Source organism: Peromyscus leucopus, chromosome 1 (genome assembly GCF_004664715.2).
Source record: "Peromyscus leucopus breed LL Stock chromosome 1, UCI_PerLeu_2.1, whole genome shotgun sequence".
NCBI classification, from domain to species: Eukaryota; Metazoa; Chordata; class Mammalia; order Rodentia; family Cricetidae; genus Peromyscus; species Peromyscus leucopus.
The window spans coordinates 150,556,576-150,568,986 of record NC_051063.1 but is presented as its reverse complement, the minus strand read 5'-3'; the positions used below and the strand labels follow the sequence as shown (position 1 = coordinate 150,568,986).

The 12,411-nt window shown below is 37.9% G+C and overlaps 1 pseudogene; it reads right to left on the bottom strand.

Annotated features, from left to right (window-relative positions):
* Positions 1 to 11,443: 11,443 nt before the first annotated feature.
* Positions 11,444 to 11,921, bottom strand: LOC114708994 (annotated as a pseudogene).
* Between the last annotated feature and the right edge of the window lie 490 nt (positions 11,922 to 12,411).

Here is a 12,411-nt window from a genome sequence, read left to right as displayed (position 1 = left end):
TATTTATACAGGAAATGAGAGGCTGTGGATTCATTCTGTGTTAAGAAAAATCAAATTTGATTAAAGAAGGCCCCTTGAAATAGCTCCAGTGGGAACAGATGGCCCAGATGATCCAACATTTAAGAGTTCCTCTGTTGCAGTTTCCTCTGAGTTCTGAATCCAGAAAAGCTTCAAGGCTGCTGGCTGAGACAATCCAGCCTCACAGACTACTATAGTCAGGACTTGACCATAATTCTAAATTTTCTCAGGGTTCCCATAAGATTAACAGCTCCCATAATTAGCAGAAGTAGCCTAAAAAATTACACCCATACCCGCCCAAAAAAATGGATCATGTATATTTGTCTTTGTTTAGAGAGTTTGGTTACAAATTGCTACTGGTCATAGTCAATCTCTTTCTAAAAGAAGGAAGGAGGATATGATATAGAAATGATGGGGGAAAAGGGTAGATTATTAAATCTACTTTTATACAAAAAACAACAGTTAATTTTATATATTTTACATCAGTATGGATTTTAGTTTATTGTTACAAATTTAAAGTTAATTTTGTTATGTTGTATGTATATTTATGCTCTTGTTTAGGGTATTACGTTTATGCCACTCATTTGAAAATGTAACATATAATTAAAAATACTGATTAATAGTCATCTATAATAGCAAACTAATACTCATGTTAGTTATGTTTTCAGTGTCATACAGAGATATATTTCAGATAGGCAATCTTTAAACACTTCAAAGACCTATAGAATATGGCATTTAAAATGCTTTAAGAACTTAGATTTTTCTCAACAGTGAGATGCATCTGCTTCTGGCAGCGCCAATTACTTCAAAGAGGATGATAGGCATCAAAGAAACTCCATATGGGATTTGTTTATATTATGGCAAAAGCTAGCCATGTGGGCAAAGAAAGTGTCTTTGCCTCAACTCTAGACAGTATGCTGTACAAACTGGACAAGCAGGACACAAAAGCAAATGACTGCAGAACTTTGATAAAGGTGGGAGAGTCCTTCAAAAATTCTGCTCCACAGATAATTCTGTCAGATATGCTAAGTCTGTAGGCCAAAGATGGATCCCCAACATTGCAAAGGAACTTTGGGTGACTGTCCAGGCAGCCTGATGTCCCTGTCACTAGGCAACATTACATCATTCTGGGGTCTTTGATGGAGCTGAAGACTAAATAGCTATAATTAGAGTTTTCCTTAGTTACAATAAAAAGTAAATTAGGTATAAAACTTTAGACTCACCAATATAAGATAGATAAGTATTTTCTCTAATTTTGTCAAATGAAAATGGATTGCATAGTTACTGTAATTCTTATTTAATAACTGTTTTTATTTTACAATATTAAGTTTAAAGCCTTCCTTTATAATTAGAAAAAAAAGGGGAAATGCTGTGGAATTGTACACTGTAAAGTTTGTCAATTGAATTGATTTAATAAAACACTGAATGGACAGTAGCCAGGCAGGAAGTATGGGTGGGGCAACCAGACTAGGAGAATTCTGGGAAGAGGAACAGTAGAGTAAGGAGTCACCAGCCAAACGCAGAAAAAGGAAGATGAGAATGTTGTATTGAGAAAAGGTACCAAGCCACATGGCTAATATAGATAAGAATTCTGGGTTAATTTATGTGTAAGAGCTAGGTAGTAATAAATCTGAGCTACCAGCAGAGCATTTATAAGTAATATTAAGACTCCAAGAAAATTATTTGGAAAGCAGATATTTGGTAACAGGAAGGCAGGAAGGAAACTTCCTCCTATAGTGGTGACCAAGACAGTGAGTTTGAAGCCAGCTTGAATTACAACAGACTTTGTCTCAAAAAAAAAAACAAAAAAAAAACAAAAACAAAAACAAAACTAAGCTAGACTTTCCCTACCTCAGCTACATGTAACAAACAGAGTATGTACAAGAGAAACTGAGGGTATAGGAGAGAAAGTGGGTGGTTATAAATAATTTATAAAAGATCAGGAGCTAGGGCAATGGCTTAATGGGAAAAGGACTTCATGTGCAAAGCATCCTTGAGGCCCATGTAAATGCTAGAAGGCTATGACAGCCAACATATAATGCCAGCACTGGGGAGGTATAGACAGGGATCCCATAAGAACACTGGCAAGCTAGACTAGCTGAATCTGTGAACTCTGGGTTCAAATGAGATCATGTCTTGGTATAAAATGTGGAGAGTAACTGAGAAAAACACTTGAAGTCAACCTCTAGCCTACAGGGTGCTCACACACCTACGCAATGCAACCATCTCTCTCTCTCTCTCTCTCTCTCTCTCTCATACACACACACACACACACACACACACACACACACACACACACACACATGCGCGCGCGCGCACACAAAAATGGAAAAAAAGGAGGGCATCAAATGAAAACTCAGGTGGTCAGGAGCTTTTGAACTTCCTTTCCCACTTTTTCACTTCCAAGTGCCTTGTTCCTTTTCTAATAAATGGACCCTACCACTGTTACTAAACATTTGTCTCTGATCCAATTCACTGTTCTGACATTTGGCCAACAGGTATGCATGAAATGTTTACTATTCATGAAACAGTTCCAAAATTTTCATTAGTTACCATTATGCTAAATCACATACTATTCACAAAAGGAGAATATTTGAAGAGGGAACATGAGAATGTTATAATCATGTATTTCTTATAACTGAATTTAACCTACATTAGAAAATCAAAGCATAAAATAACAATTTAGCCTATACTAGAAAATAAGACCACTACTGAGCCATTCTAAATGGTACCTGCAAGGTTTTACCAAAGCATGACTGTAATTCTAGCTACAAAGGAAGCTGGGATGAGGACAACCACCGTGGATCATGTCTAGTTCTAGTTTGAGTGCTGAAATAAATAAATAAATTTGAATCTTTGTGTATACATACCCACACAGAGACACATACATATAATTTAAAAATTATGAATATTTGAGAATCATGAAAAACATTATAACCTCCCTCTGTTATAACTCTTTACTTATCAGTGTAAAGTAAGGGAAGATTTAACTTTGTTATTGATAATATTCTTCCCTTGTCAAGCATGATGGCCCATGCTTATAAGATCCTGGCAGTCTAAAGACAGGGGCAGAAGAATCTGAGGGAGCTTCACAACAGTGTGGACTATTGTGGGGAGGCTACCTACCACCCCCACATTTCCTCAGAGTACTCTTGAGGAGTAGCAGTAGGAGATATTAGATAGAAGGATTTAGAGTGTGGAGATAAACAGAAAATACAGGATAGCTTCCAGAGGGCCTGGAATTTATTTCATCAGGCCCTGACTTTCTGTGCACTAGAGTATTTATAGAAATGCCAAGAGCTGTTGCAAAAGACATCCCTCCAGCACAGTCAAGTGCAGACCATCTCAGACACCTGCACTCAGGCCTGAGGTCCAATCATCCTTTCTATGCAGACCTGTTGGGTAAAGCCATTAGGAAACCTGAAAAACGGGCTCCCACAGGTCCCCCTTTCTTAATATATAAAAAATAAGTCCTCATTAAGAGCTTACAGCAATCTCCATAGCTGTCACACCTCCCAGTATGGAAGTAGAGGATATAAAGATGGCATTTCTTTTTTGGATTGGGTCAAAGGTGACTACAGTGGTCTTTAGCTGCAACCAGCCCTTTCTAAACCAAAAACTCTTAATGTAATTGCAAACTTAAAGAATCCCTTAGCTTTATCATTATCATTAAAGGTTAACATAAATATCACTATACATAGTTACAGTTCTCTCAATCTTACATCTCAAAACAAACTCTTAACAGAACCATTTGAATTAACATAAATAGTGCTATATGTAGTTACAATTTCCTCAGTCTTACAACTTATACTCTTATTAGAACAATTTGAATTTCATGCTAACAGAACATAAGAAAAACTTCTGATGTTTTCACATCAAATTTAAATATTTCCTTAACTTCACAAAACCAGGGTGCATTAATATCAATAGGTTAACATAATTTCTGCAAACATACATTTAACCTTAATTCACTCATAACTCCTCCTTTTCTTTATAAATTTTTTAAAACAAAATCTTGAACCTAGTTAGGAAAAACCCAAACTTATACAATTATAATTCCTCCAAAAGCAGTATTTTAATAAAACTTTTTACACTTTAAAGTAATCTCTTAGTATACCCATTTGTATTTTTTACTAACAAAACATGGCATTAATCCACTCAAATAAAATTTTTTAAATTAAATAGACTAAGGAATATTACTTCTCACTTTTCTTTATAATTTTTATATATTTTTTTATTTTATAATTTAGTTTAATTTTACATATCAGCCACTGATTCCCTTGTCCTCCCCCTCGTGCCCCCCCCCCCATTCCCATCTCCTTCAGGACAAAGACTCCCCTAGGGATTGAGTTCAACCTGGTAGATTCAGTCCAGGCAGGTCCAATCCCCTCCTCCCAGGCTGAGCAAAGTGTCCCTGCATAAGACCCAGTTTCCAAACAGTCAGCTCATGCACTGAGGACAGGCCCTGGTCCCACTGACTGGATGCCTCCCAAACATTTCAAGCTAATCAACTGTCTCTCTTATCCAGAGGGCCTGATCCAGTTGGGGGCTCCTTAGCTCTTGGTTCATAGTTTATGTGTTTCCATTGATTTGGCTATTTGTTCCTGTACTTTTTCCAATCTTGGTCTTAACAATTCTTGCTCATGCAAACCCTCCTCTTTCTCACCAATTGGACTCCTGGAGCTCTACCTGGGGCCTGGCCATGGATCTCTACATCTGGTTCCCTCTGTCATTGGATAAGATTTCTAGCATGAAAATTAGGGTGCTTGGCCATCCTATCACCAGAGTAGGTCAGTTCGGCCTTTCTCTCACCCATTGCCAGTAGTCTATTGTGGAGGTATCTTTGTGGATTTGTGTGGACCTCTCTAGCACTTTGCTTCTTCCTATTCTCATGTGGTCTTCATTTATCATGGTCTCTTATTTCTTGTTCTCCCTCTCTGTTCTTTATCCAGCTGGGATCTCCCGCTCCCCTAAGCTCTCTTTCTATTGAAACTTGCCCTTTGTTACCCCCCTCACATCCAGGTTGTTTGTGTAGATCTCATCCATTTTTCTGTCATTAGGCGATCCCTGTGTCTTTCTTAGGGTCCTGTTTTCTAGGTAGTCTCCCTGGAGTTATGAGTCCATCTTTGTTTTACAACTAGTATCCTCCTATGAGTGAGTACATACCATGTTTGTCTTTCTGAGTCTGGGTTACCTCACTCAGGATGATTTTTTCTAGATCCATCCATTTGCCTGCAAACCTTATGATGTCATTGTTTTTATCTGCTGAGTAGTACTCCATTGTGTATATGTACCACATTTTCTTTATCCATTCTTCAGTTGAAGGGCATCTAGGTTGTTTCCAGGTTTTGGCTACTACAAACAATGCTGATATGAACATAGCTGAGCAAGTGCTCTTGTGGTATGATTGAGCATTCCTTGGGTATATGCCCAAGAGTGGTATAGCTGGATCTTGGGGGAGATTGATTCCCAATTTTCTAAGAAAATGCCATATTGATTTCCAAAGTGGTTGTATAAGCTTGCATTCCCACCAGCAGTGGAGGAGAGTTTCCCTAGCTCCATATCCTCTCCAGCATAAGCTGTCTTCAGTGTTTTTGATCTTAGCCATTTTGACAGGTGTAAGATGGTATCTCAGAGTCGTTTTGATTTTCATTTCCCTGATGATTAGGGATGTTGAGCAATTCCTTAAATGTCTTTCAGCCATTTGAGCTTCCTCTGTTGAGAATTATCTGTTTAGTTCTATAGCCCATGTCTTAATTGGCCTGTTGGGTGTTTTGATGTCTAATTTCTTGATTTCTTTATATATTCTGGATATCAGCCCTTTGTCAGATGTGGGGTTGGTGAAGACCTTTTCGCATTCTGTAGGCTGTCATTTTGTCTTGTTGACCCTATCCTTTGCTATACAAAAGCTTCTCAATTTCAAGAAGACCCATTGATTGATTGTTTCTCTCAGTGTCTGTGCTACTGGTGTTGTATTTAGGAAGGGATCTCCTATGCCAATGCATTCAAGACTACTTCCTACTTTCTCTTCTAGCAGGTTCAGAGTAGCTGGCTTTATGTTGATGTCTTTGATCCGCTTGGACTTAAGTTTTGTGCACAGTGACAGATATGGATCTATTTGCAGCCTTCTACACGTTGATGTCCAGTTATGCCAGCACCATTTGTTGAAGATGCTTTCTTTTTTCCATTGTACAACTTTGGCTTCTTTGTCAAAAATTATATATTCATAGGTGTGGAGATTAATGTCAGGGTCTTCAATTCGATTCCATTGGTCCACATGTCAGTTTTTATGCCAGTACCAAGCTGTTTTTTATTACTGTAGCTCTATAGTAGAACTTGAGGTCCAGGATTGTGGTTCCTCCAGAGGTTGTTTTGTTGTACAGGATTCTTTTGGCTATCCTGGGTTTTTTGTTTTTCCATATGAAGTTGAGTATTATTCTTTCCAGGTCTGTGAAGAATTGTGTTGTTATTTTGATGGGGATTGCATTGAATCTGTAGATTGCTTTTGGTAAGATTGCCATTTTTACTATGTTAATCCTGCCTATCCATGAGCATGGGAGATCTTTCAATTTTCTGACATCTTCTTCAATTTCTTTTTTCAGGGACTTAAAGTTCTTGTCACATAGGTCCTTCACTTGCTTAGTTAGTGTTACCCCAAGGTATTTTATATCATGTGTGGCTATTGAAAAGGGTGATGTATCTCTAATTTCTCTCTCAGCCTATTTGTCAATTGTATATAGGAGGGCTACTGATTTTTTTGAGTTGATGTTGTATCCTGCTATGTTGCTGAAGGTGTTTATAAGCTGTATCAGTTCCTTGGTTGAATCTTTGGGGTCACTCAAGTATACCATCATGTCATCTGCAAATAGGGAAAGCTTGACTTCTTCTTTTCCAATTTGTATCCCCTTAACTTTGAGTTTCTCTCCATTTAATTTGATGTTGGCTGTTGGCTTGCTATAAATTGCCTTTATTATGCTTAGGTATGTTCCCTGTATTCCTGATAGCTCCAAGATCTTTATCATGAAGGGGTGTTGGATTTTGTCAGATGCCTTTTCTGCATCTAGTGAGATGATCATGTGTTTTTTTTCTTTCAGTTTGTTTATATGGTGTATTACATTGATGGACTTTCGTATGTTGAACCACCCTTGCATCCCTGGGATGAAGCCTACTTGATCATGGTGGATAATTGTTTTGATGTGTTCTTGGAGTCTGTTTGCCTGTATTTTATTGAGTATTTTTGCATCAATGTTCATGAGGGACATCTGTCTGTAGTTCTCTTTCTTTGTTGCATCTTTGTTTGCTTTAGGAATCAGGGTAATTGTAGCCTCATAAAAGGAGTTTGTTAATGTTCCTTCTGTTTCTATTGTGTTCAACAATTTAAAGAGTTTTAGTATTGACTCTTTTTGAAGATCTGGTAGAATTCTGCACTGAAACCACCTGGTCCTGGGCTTTTTTTGCTTGGGAGTCTTTTAATGACTGATTCTATTTCCTTAGGGGCTATTGGACTATTTAAATGGTTTATCTGGTCTTGATTTAACTTAGGTATGTGGTACCTATTCAGAAAATTATCCATTTATTTTAGATTTTCCAGTTTTGTCGAGTAGAGGTTTTTGAAGTATGACCTGATGATTTTCTGGATTTCCTCAATGTCTGTTGTTATGTCCCCCTTTTCATTTCTGGTTTTGTTAATTTAGATTCTCTCTCTCTCTCTCTCTCTCTCTCTCTCTCTCTCTCTCTCTCTCTCTGTCTTTTGGTTAGTTTGCATAAGGGCTTGTCTATATTGTTGATTTTCTCAAAGAACCAACTCTGTGTTTCATTAATTTTTTTGTATTGTTCTCTTTGTTTTTATTTTATTGATTTCAGCCCTCAATTTGATAATTTCCTGGCATCTATTCTTCCTGGGAGATTTTACTTCTTCTTGTTCTAGAGCTTTCAGGTGTGCTGTTAAGTCACTAGTGTGAGATTTCTCCATCTTCTTTATGTGGGCATTTAGTGCTATGAATTTCCCTCTTAGCACTGCTTTTATAGTGTCCCATAAGTTTGGGTATGTGGTGTCTTCATTTTCATTGATCTCTAGGAAGTCTTTAATTTCTTTCTTTCTTTCTTCCTTAACCCATTGGTTATTCAGTTGAACATTATTCAGTTTCCATGAGATTGTAGGTTTTCTGTAGTTTTGGGGGTTGTGTTTGTTTGTTTGTTTTTTGGTTTTTCAAGACAGGGTTTCTATGTGAGTTTTTGCTGTTGTTGAAATCTAACTTTAAACCATGGTGGTCTGATAGAACACAGGAGGTTATTCCAATTGTTTTGTATCTGTTGAGATTTGCTTTGTGGCTAAGTATGTGGTCCATTTTAGAGAAGGTCCATGGGGAGCTGAGAAGGTATATTCTTTTTTGTTAGGATGGAATGTTCTGTAGATATTGATTAAGTCCATTTGAGTCATAACATCAGTTAAGTTCTTTATTTCTCTGTTAAGTTTCCATTTGGCTGATCTGTCCAGTGTCGAAAGTGGGGTGTTGAGGTCTCCCTCTATTAATGTCTGGGTTTTTATATGTGCTTTAAGCTTTAGTTATGTTTGTTTTACATATGTGGGTGCTCTTGTGTTTGGGGCATAAATGTTCAGAATTGAAGCTTCATCTTGGTGGATCTTTCCTGTGATGAATATGTAATGCCCTTCTTGATCTCTTTTGATTGATTTTAGTTTGAAGTCTATTTTGCTGGATATTAGAATGGCTACACCTGCTTACTTCTTAAGACCATTTGGTTGGAAAGTCTTTTCCCAGCCTTTTATTCTTAGGTAGTGTCTATCTTTGAATTTGATATATGTTTCTTGTATGCAGCAGAAAGATGGGTCCTGCTTTCTTATCCATTCTGTAAGCCTGTGTCTTTTTATTGGTGAATCAAGTCCATTGATATTAAGGGATATTAATGACCATTGATTGTTCATTCCTGTTATTTTTTGGTGGTAGTGTGTGTGTACTTCTCTTCTTTGGGGTTTACTGCTGTGGCATTATCTATTGCTTGTGTTTTTGAGGTTGTATCTGACTTCCTTAGGTTGGAATTTTCCTTCTAGTGCTTTTTGTAGGGCTTGGTTTGTGGATAAGTATTGTTTAAACCTGGCTTTGTCTTGGAATGTTTTGTTCACTCCGTCTATGATGATTGAAAGTTTTGCTGGGTATATTAATCTAGGTCTCTTAGTATCTGCATTACATCTGTCCTGGTCCTTCTGGCTTTCAAGGTCTCCATTGAGAAATCGGGTGTTATTCTGATGGGTTTGCCTTTATAAGTCACTTGGCCTTTTTCCTTTGCTGGTCTTAATATTCTTTCTTTATTCTGTATGTATAGTTGTTTAATTAATTATGTGGTGAGGGGACTTTTTTAGGGGGTCTAGTCTGTTTGGTGTTCTATAGGCTCCTTGTATCTTCATAGGCATTTCCTTCTTTAAGTTGGGAAAGTTTTCTTCCATGATCTTGTTGAATATATTTTCTGTGCCTTTGAGTTGGTATTCTTCTCCTTCCTCTATCTTTTCACGGTGTCTCAAATTTCCTGGACATTTTGGGTCACAACTATGTTGGCTTTAGTGTTTTCTTTGACTGATGAATCTGTTTCTTCTACTGTATCTTCAACGCCAGAGATCCTCTCTTCCATCTCTTGCATTCTGTTGGTTATACTTGAATCTGAAGTTCCTGTTCATTTATTCAGATTTTCTGTTTCCAGCATTCCCTCTGTTTGTGTCTTCTTCATTTTTTCTATTTCTCTTTTCAGGTCTTGGACCATTTCCTTCATCTGTTTCATTGCTTTTTCATGACTTTCTTTCAGGGGTTTATTGTTTTCTTCTGCTTTATTTGTCCTTTCCTCTAATTTTGTTTGTCTTTTCCTCAATTTCATTTTTGACTTCTTCTTTATAAGCCTGTAGCCTATTCAAAAGGTTGCTTTCTTCTGCTTCTTCCATTTTGTGATGTTCAGATCTAGCTGTTGGAGGAGGGGCGCTTCATTTTTCTGTATGTCCTTACGCCTTGACATCTGCCCATCTCCTTGTGGATTCAGTCTTGGTCTTATCAGTGCTCTTGGTGCAGACAGAGCTGACAGATTCAGGAAGCCTCTCTCTAGTTCAGAAAGAAGTTCTGGGCTGGATGGGAGCTGGGGGGTGGTCTCTGAGTCTCAGGCAGTGACTTGGGTCTTGGGTGAATGGGCATGGGGGCAGGGTGTGGAGATTGCAGGGTCTGCCGGGTGTCTTGGAGAAGGGGAACCTTCCTGATGGGGGTGATAGTGGGGGTCCTATCCATTGGCCAGAACCTGCTGCCAAGTTGGGCAGGCCTTCCCCCAGAATGGATGGTGCCCAGGGATGGGACCTAGGGGCAGGCCTTTCTGGGTATGAGTCCAGGCACTCACCTCTTGTCCAGATGGGAGCTCCTGGGCGGGATTCTTTATAAAATTTTTAAACAAAATCTCAACCCTAGTTAGCATACCAGTTCCATAAGTAATTCCATTTCTACATAAACAGTTCCATAAAACAGTTCCATTTTTAACATAGAGCAATTCATGAATCACCAGTTAATAAGGCATATATGCATACACAAAACTGCAACTTGAGCCTAGGTAGAAACAATAAAATTCATTTAAACAGCTCCATTTTTAACACAAAAATTTTCTAAAACAGTTCCTAGGTCATCACCATAAGTAAATTCAAAATGGTCCCATTGAATAAAATCCTTATTGTCCATTTCATTTCTTAAGACCCAAGATTCAAATAATAAATTCTGGCACTAGCCTTCCAAATATGAAGAAATCCATAACCAAAACCTTTTTGTAGTTTTATCTCTTTTTTTAAGTTCAAAAAGTTCCAAAAAATAAATTCTGGTCATAGACTTTTACTTCCAAATATGAAAAAAACATTTTACAACCAAAACCTTTTTTTGCAGGTAACAATTTTAGTTCAAAGAAGCATCTCTGCAAATTTCATTCTCAAGTCAGAGATATTTTTAGTTACAGTAACATTTTAACCTGCACCAATTTTGCGCAAGCTTGGGATTTTCTGTGTTGCATTGGTTTTTCCAATGGGTCTCAGTTGTGGATACCTGTCTGTGGTTGTTCTACTGGTCCTGACATCTGCCATTCTTATCTTCTTAGCAGCTTCGGGAGCTTTTGAAACCACTCAGACTACTAGCTTGCAGTCTGCTAGGACATTTCCTTCTATGTCTCAGGTTCCTTCATCGCATACATTAAGCATAGACTCATATTCAACTTTTACACTTTTTTACACACTCACATATAACATATCAACATATACTTATTTATACTTCTTCTTACAAGCTAATATTCTTAAAGAAACTCTATAGGACTACCTTAGCAAATATATTTATATATTTACTTCTTATATAAATCTCTTAACACTTAGAAAAGATTTAACATTTTCTAACAAGACAGAATAGCAAATATACTTATATATTTCTTTACTTATTTCAAGCTTTAAAAAAGTCAGTGGACTCTTCATTCAGGAGCTCTTGGAGGGATGGGTCTGCTTACTCTTCACCACCATAGTCTTCTGGCTTCACAAGATGGCACTGGCCCTGTGGATGGCCACCATTTGCAGATCCGCGGATTCTTGTTCTTTCAGATCACGTGCCTGATTCTGCTGAGGGTGGCCCATGCATTCTTGTTGATAGTGGTCCTCACATAAGAAGTGGCTGGTTTTCACTGACCCGATCTGTGTTTCATGACCACCACAACCCCTTTGCCATCAGCCATGGGCTCCACTCCCACAATCTTGTGGTGAATCAGCCCATTGTAGGGGAAGGAGTTGTGGGCCTTCAGATATTGGGTTCAGTGCCGTACATCTGCTTATTCCTCTTGATTAGGAAACTGGAGCAATTCCGAATGATCATCCATTGCAGATGCGCAGCCATGGCAGTGGGTCCTCTCCCTATGGTGGCCAGAGATGGAAAGAGCACTTATTACAAGCTTATTCGTACATGTCTTTAAGAAATTCTATAGATCTATTAGCATATATCTAACTTAGCAAACACTTAAAAGATTTCCACCAAACTTATACTATAAAACTATTAGAAAGACTCTATAACATGACAGGAAGTATGCAAATCATTTTTGAAGTTTAGAGTTTATAGTCAGCTTTGATATACAACACTGGGACTTAGTGAGTTGTAACTGAAAGTATTCCTGTGCCCACCCAGCTCCTGTGTCCTTGTGGTCCCACAGCTGCTCAGACCCAAATGAACGCACAGAGGCTTATATTAATTATGAACTGTATGGCTATTGGCTCAGGCTTTTCACTAACTAGATCTTACATCTTAAATTAATCCATTTCTATAAATCTATACTTTGCCACATGACTCGTGGCTTACCTGTATCTTTACATCTTGCTTCTCATGAAGCAGC